Below are 8,059 nucleotides of genomic sequence, written 5' to 3' on the forward strand. Positions count from 1 at the left end.
GCATAATCTATGGAGCATCTTATGGGGGCATAATCTATGGAGCAGCATATGGGCCATAAACTATGGATCATCTTATGGGGGCATAATCTATGGAACATCTGATGGGGCCATAACCTTTATGGAGCAGCATATGGGGCATATTCTATGGAGTATCTTATGGGGCCATTATTAACCTTTGTGCAGCATTATATGAGGTGTATTTTGTATGGAGCATCTTATGGGCCCATCATGAACTGTATGAAGCATTATATGAGGCTCCTGATTCAATGTGGATATTGAAAAACATTTAACCTACTGATGTCTCAATTAATATTACTTTTATTGGTATCTATATTTTTGAAATTTACCAGAAGCTGCTGCATTTCCCACCCTAGGCTTATACGTGAGTCAATTGGTTGTCCCAGTTTTCTTGTGGCAAATTTAGGGGGGTCGGCTTATACTCGGGTCAGCTTATACTAGAGTATATATGGTAATTTGTCTTCACAAACGCAAAAAATCTTTTGCATCCTGCACATAGCCTGTTATGTGCTACATGAGAGACTGCAGCAAGCAATTATGATAACCCATAGACCTAGCTTTCCATTCAATTAATCCTTGTCTTGGATTATTAATCGAAGTACTCATTCACACAACTGTAATTTTGGTCCTATTAAAAAAAAACAGACATCACTGATCAATATTATTCAATGATGCAGTGTAGATGAGTGATTTTATTTCATTGACCAAATTTGCATTTGAAAAAAAATCACAGCATTAACTAGTTTCTTCTGTAATTTAGTTGAGACTCACCCATTCAAGTCTGTTTGCGCAAAAAAATCTGATACCATACATCAGAAAAAAAACAGATTTTATACAGACTGCATACGGATGACAAATGAGAAAAATAATCAAGGTTTTTGGATGAAACACTGAACAATTTTTTATACGCTTCTAAGAATTTGAGCTAATGGGAAGCATATTTTCACCTTCATACACTTTAGTTCCTACATTCATCATCAGTAGAGATGGACAAACCCGAACAGTAAAATAGAGAATAGAATAGAGGCGTCCCCACGCCATTTTTTAAAATTATTTAAATAAATAATAAAAGAAAACCGCATGGGGACCCCACCATTTTTAACAATCAACCAAACTAAAGCAGAGAGCTGGGGGCTGGTATTTTCAGGTTGGTAAGGGGTCATGGTTAATTGCCCCCCCGGCCGAAAAATAGTCGCTCGCAGCAGGCCCAGAAAAGGTGCAACTATTAGATTCTCCAATTCTGGCGCTTATACTACTTGCCCTTTGGTGGTACCAAGTGGGATTCATATATTTGGGGTTGATGTCACTTTTGTATTGTCTTGTGACATTGAGCCCAAGGCTTAGGCTTAGTAATGGAGAGGTGTCTATAAGATGACTTTCTATTACTAATCCTATAGTTATAATGTAAATAAATACACAGCCAGAATAAAGTTCTTTATTTAAAATAAAAAACACACTTTTACCTTTTATTTACAAATAACATGGACAGTTATACTCACCTAATGCCCATTCTATTGAAGCCATCGTCTCCTGTAAAAAAAAACAAAAATAAAAAAACAGCATTATCCCTCACCTGTCCATCGTTCTATCCCATGCCGCCCCAGTTTCTCATGCCATAATCCATGTGTGCAATAAAATTTCAACCTGGATGGTGCCAAGATGCAATCGTCAAGGCTGAAAACCAATTCCATCACTTTAACCCTGTCTAGGCTATGCTGCAGGCCCAAGGGGATTTGTTTTTCAGATAACATACATCTATCTATTGTGAGGTGCCAAGGGGAGAGGTACTAGAAAACCGGTATATTTCTCCCCGGTTCATTTCATATGTCTCCCTGTACTGATTATGAAGCCAGTTTATTTCACTGTAATCCAGTCCTGGTTTCCTTAGTGATCAGCATGGGAAGGATTGGTAGTTCCCCCTCCACTAATTCAATCCTGGTTTTGGTTTCCTGACTGGTCCAGCTGATATAATCAGGAGGAGCTGGGAGCTCTCAGTCTATCTCGTCTGCTGAGCTGGGAGCTGACACAGTAAGATTACATGGACTTCTTTGCTGTTATATAGGCTTATTTTGTAGTTAGCCTGCTATTGTTAGTTAGTGGCCAGACGGCCTTAGATGTTTTATTTCATGTTTGGCATGTGTAACATTGAATAATAAGTGTGCACAATAAATATGCTGTGTCAATATCCATGTGGAACTTGCTAGTCTGCTGTAGTGACTCCATAGCCACACGCTTGTGCCAAAGCAAAGATCCCAGCTGAGCTTTCTATTCCCCACAAATGGTGTTTCGAATGCGGGCAACTGTGGCTGCTGGACTGTGACTGCAGAGAAAACGCTGTGTATGTCCTGGCTGAAAGCTTCTGCGCTTTTGAAGAGCCAAGAGTCCAGTAATATGGAGGAACTAGTGAAGCAGTTATTGCAAGCAAATGTGCAACAACAGCAGACTAATGCTTGCTTCCAGAAGGCTCTGGAGCAGCAACACCAGATGCAGCAAGAGCAGTTGGAGGCAATAAAACAGGCCTTGGTTCGGCAACCCCAAGATGAGGGAGACCGTGCACAAAGCGTTGCTAGTGCGCAGAAAGCCGTACAAAAGACTTTGCTTAAAATGACCGCAGACGATGATGTGGATGCATACCTCACCGTGTTCGAACGTATTGCAGAACGTGAGCACTTACCGCTGGACAGATGGGCTGAGGTAGTTGCTCCGTTTCTGAGCGGAGACCCACAAAAGGCCTATTACGATCTGAGTGGAGCGGATGCTATGGACTATATCAAACTCAAAGGCGAAATCCTGGCAAGGCTGGGAGTAAACACGTATGTACGGGCACAGAGGGTGCATTTATGGACTTTTGTGGAGCACCAGCCAGCCCGCTCACAAATGCATGATCTCATCCATCTAGTAAAAAAATGGCTGCAACCAGAGGCTTTGACATCCGCACAGATGGTGGAGCGTGTTGTTCTAGACAAGTACCTGCGGTCCTTACCCGCTAAGATCCAGAGGTGGGTTGGACAGGGTGACCCAACTACCGCTGACCAGTTGGTGAATATGGTCGAACGCTACAATGCTTCTGAAAGCCTACTCCAAGGGATGTTAGCACCCCACTGGCTCCGCAAGAAAGCGCTGGAGAGTCCTACGAAACCTACTTCACCTTCAAAAGAAGAGAACGTCACAATGAAGGGTGGCAGACCTACAAAGAACTATGGAGGTGGTACGGGCTCACAGCAAGCCAGCAGACCTCGTCTGAGATCTCCATCGAGGAGGCAAGGACCTATACAATGTTGGCGATGTCGCAGGCTTGGCCATGTAGCAGCTAACTGCCCAATGACTACAGAGCCAATGGACTGTTATGCTATGAGGCATCTTTCGTTATATGTGCAGTCAGTCTGTGTGGCGGAGACCCTCACGGGAAATGAACAACACGTGTGCCACGTCGAGGTTGACGGTTATAGTGTGAATGCCGTCTTGGATTCCGGCAGTCAAGTAACTTTGGTACATGCCAGTTTGGTGGACTCTAGCGCCCTAACAAACTTAACCGTGGGCATTAGTTGCATCCATGGGGATACTAAGAACTACTCCACTGCCTGGGTTACTCTTGCCACGCCAGTAGGGACCAAAAGACATCAGGCGGCAGTCATAAAGTCTATGGGACATAGTGTAATCCTGGGGAGAGACTTTCCCTTATTTTGGGACTTGTGGAACTTCAAAAGTGGCATGAACCCTCTAGTTGATGATGGTACTCTGGAGCTAGCCATTGAACCATTACAGCAAGACGACGGAGAACTCCGCAGAGGAAGTACCAGGATCTGTGGACTCTCCTCTGGCTGTGTATGCAGGCGAGGCAGACGAGCTAGAGGATGTTTTAGAAATGCCTGATCTTGAGCTGGCCCGTGGCAAGTTCGGGACCACTCAGCACCAGGATCCTACTCTAGCAAGGGCGTGGGAAAACGTAAAGGTCTCCGAGGGAAGACCATTGTACCCAGGGGCTCAAACCAAGTTCCCACACATAGCGGTGCAGCAGGATATGCTGTATCACATAGACAAGGTGCGAGGAGTGGTGGTAGAACAACTAGTGGTACCTAAGTCCTTTCGCCAGGTAGTTTTGGAGTTGGCACATAAACATCCCTTGGGAGGACACCTGGCGGTAGAAAAGACAAAACACCGTATTCTGCAATGTTTCTTTTGGCCGGGTCTAGTGGGAGACGTGACCCAGTACTGTCGGTCATGTCCTACGTGTCAATTGACTGCACCTATGTCCCATTTTAGAAGCCCCTTAGTGCCCTTACCAATAATAGAGGTGCCCTTTGAGAGGATAGCAATGGATATAGTCGGACCGTTAGTTAAATCTGTCAGGGGTCATCAGTACATTTTGGTAGTATTGGATTATGCCACGCGTTATCCCGAAGCAGTGCCCTTGCGGAATGCCAATGCGAAATCAATTTCAAAGGAGCTGGTTAATATGTTTTCCCGCACCGGCATTCCGAAAGAGATACTTACGGATCAAGGGACCCCCTTTATGTCTCGTATACTTAAGGATTTATGTAAACTACTAAAAATCTCCCATTTGCGTACCTCAGTATATCACCCTCAGACTGACGGTTTGGTGGAGCGCTTTAATATAACCCTAAAGGGAATGTTGAAAAGGGTGGTGGATAAGGACGGTAGAGATTGGGATGCCCTACTACCATACCTCCTGTTCGCTATACGTGAGGTACCCCAATCCTCCACAGGCTTTTCACCTTTTGAGTTGGTTTATGGGCGGTGTCCTAGAGGCCTGTTAGATATTGCCGAGGAGACTTGGGAACAAGAGGTGACTCCTTATCGCAGTGTAATTGAACACAACACTTATGCAGGACCGAATTGCAGTAGTTATGCCAATAGTTAAAGAGTGTTTAGAGCGCGCACAACATGCCCAAAGCACGGTATACAACCGAGCAGCTAAAACACGAGTCTTTCAACCCGGAGACAGGGTGTTGGTATAGGTACCTACCGTAGAAAATAAATTTCTTGCGAAATGGCAGGGACCATACGAAGTGCTGGAACGAATAGGTGAAGTAAATTATAAGATACAAAAACCAGACAAGAGAAAGCCCGAACAAATATACCACATAAACTTGCTTAAGGCCTGGCGGGACAGGGAGAGTCTGGTGGCAGGAGCTGCCCTTGAGGATGGGCCTCGAGGGGCACCACCTTCTAAGGTAAAGGACCCCCAGGTAGCTCTGCCAGAAGTGGGTATTGCAGACACGCTACCCGAAAGCCAAAAACGAGAGACCGGGGAGTTCATACAGAGGAACGCAGATGTTTTCTCGGAACTTCCTAGCCGGACTCACCTAATTAAACATGACATTGTTACTGATCCACAGGCGCGGGTACGGCTAAAACCATATCGAATTCCGGAAGCTCGGAGACAAGCCATTGCCCAGGAAGTGAAGAAGATGTTAGAGCTCGGGGTTATTGAGGAGTAACGGAGTGATTGGGCTAGCCCTATCGTACTGGTGCCCAAACCCGATGGGACTATCCGATTTTGTAACGATTTTCGGAAATTAAGTGAAGTATCGAAATTCGATGCCTACCCGATGCCAAGAGTCGATGAACTGATAGAGAGACTGGGTTCGGCCAGGTACATATCCACTATTGACTTAGCAAAAGGTTATTGGCAGATTCCCCTCACAGAATCAGCCAAAGAGAAAACTGCCTTTGTTACGCCCCAGGGATTATTCCAGTACCGAGATATGCCATTTGGGTTGCATGTTGCCGCAGCCACCTTCCAACGTCTAATGGATATTGTCCTAAAACCCCATGGCCAGTATGCGTCCGCATACTTGGACGACATCATTATCTTTAGCAATGACTGGGACACGCATTTGTCAAAAGTACAAGCCGTCCTAGACTCCCTAAAAACAGCTGGGTTGACTGCCAATCCCAAGAAATGTACGTTGGGATTGGAAGAGGCTCGCTATCTGGGATATAGCATAGGGAGAGGAGTCGTGAAGCCTCAAGCCAATAAAGTGGACGCTATTCAAAATTGGCCACGACCGGTAACCAAAAAACAGGTTGGAGCTTTTTTAGGGATCGTTGGTTATTTTAGGCGGTTCATCAAACATTTTGAGACCATCGCAGCTCCTCTCACAGATCTTACTAAGGGGTCGAAATCTGTCACAATAAAGTGGAACGCAGAAGCAGAGGAGGCCTTTCAACGATTGAAAACAGTCCTCTGTGACCATCCAGTGTTGGTTGCACCAGACTTTAAATGGGAGTTTATTGTCCAAACGGACGCCTCTGGGGTGGGCCTCGGCGCGGTTTTGTCTCAAGAAGTAAATGGCGAGGAACACCCAGTGGCCTATCTAAGCAGAAAGCTTACGAGAGCAGAAAATAACTACAGTGTAGTTGAGCGGGAAGCCCTGGCTGTGAAATGGGCCCTGTACACCTTGCGCTATTATTTACTAGGTCGCCAGTTTAGGCTAGTGACGGACCATTCGCCCCTAACGTGGATGTCCCGGGCAAAATAGGGCAATGCGTGGGTGACACGCTGGTTCTTAGCATTACAAGGGTTTAAATTTTCCGTTGAGCACAGGGCGGGCACAGCGCACAGAAATGCAGATGCGTTGTCTAGAACGCACTGCTTGGTGACTCGCCGTGTCCGACCCCACGGGCTCGAACAGAGGAGGGGGGTGTGTGAAGTGCCAAGGGGAGAGGTACTAGAAAACAGGTATATTTATTCGGACTCCCATGACAGCACCACGAGAGAGGGGATCCGCCCTTTAGGAACAAGAAACCTACAGATACAAAAGGGCAGCACCTCTCCCAAGCATCAGTTGGTTTCCTGTTCCTGAGGGGATGGGATCCTACAGAAGACCGGATCCCAGGACCGGCCGGCCGATACAGGTAGCGAGGGGGTCTCCTACCTCGGCCTGGTGCGGAACTCCTGGAAGATGCCACGGTGGCCCAGGATGGGTGGCACGGCGGTGGCAGATGCAGCAGGGAGCGGCGTCCGGAGGAGGTCCATCTCCAGGGTAAGACCGCCGCCGGTGAGTATGCCCCCCGGGGGCTCCCTGCGGTGCAAGTGCGGTGGTAACGGGGCCGGCGCGGCTGCAGGGTGCTGAGACCGGGGAGCGCTGCATTCCGGAGTGCCCGGGCGTCCTGCGTGACTTCCGGTCACGTCGGGGTCGCGGTGACGTCAGGGGGCGGGCGGAGGAGGCGCTTCCAGGTCGGCGGCGCTACTGCGCAGGCGCGAGAAACCAAGATGGCAGCGCCCATTGTAAACGCCGATAAGCGTTGGCTCTCCGGCCGGGTGCGGCGCCATCTGGAGAAGGGAGCCCTATTAAGGGGTGAGGGGCGCGGCAGGAATACTGCTGTCCGGAGGAGGGGTATATAGGCAGGACCCTGGCAGGGTGCCTTGCCTTGGCCACATTATTGTGAGCAATAATGGAAAGTGAGCAGCAGCAGCGGCAACGGCGGCAGCAACGACAAGCATCACTACTGCCCTTGGATGACCTTCGGCAGGTCAGGCAGAAAAAGAAAGAGTCCCGTGACAGTAAGGAACGTGCGGGACGAAGTGACCAGTCCACTCATGAAAGCTCCTCTAGGCAGTACAAAAGATACAGCAGCAGGTTCTTCGGGCGATTGATAATCCTTCTATGACCCTCAGACAGGCCATGTCCCTGTTAGGCTCTCTAACCTCATGCATCCCAGCAGTCAGGTGGGCACAATTACATACTAGAGCCCTTCAGAAGGACGTCCTGGTTTATAGCAGGGCCTTGAAAGGCTCCTTACAGGGTCGAGTGTTGCTAAGCCCCTCAGCTGTTACATCGCTTAGATGGTGGCTCGATGACGAGAACCTAGCCTCAGGGGTGCTCTGGATAACGCAGATAACCCGTATTATAACCACAGACACTAGTCCCTTCGGTTGGGGGGCCCATATGGGGGACATAGTGGTACAGGGACATTGGGATTCGGATGATGAAATCTCATCCAATCAGAGAGAGCTATTGGCGATAGAGCGGGCAGTCAAAAAACTCATTATGTACCTACAGGGCCATCACGT

This window comes from Dendrobates tinctorius, unplaced genomic scaffold (genome assembly GCF_039654945.1).
Source record: "Dendrobates tinctorius isolate UK_male_01 unplaced genomic scaffold, ASM3965494v1 ptg000025l, whole genome shotgun sequence".
Lineage (NCBI taxonomy): Eukaryota > Metazoa > Chordata > Amphibia > Anura > Dendrobatidae > Dendrobates > Dendrobates tinctorius.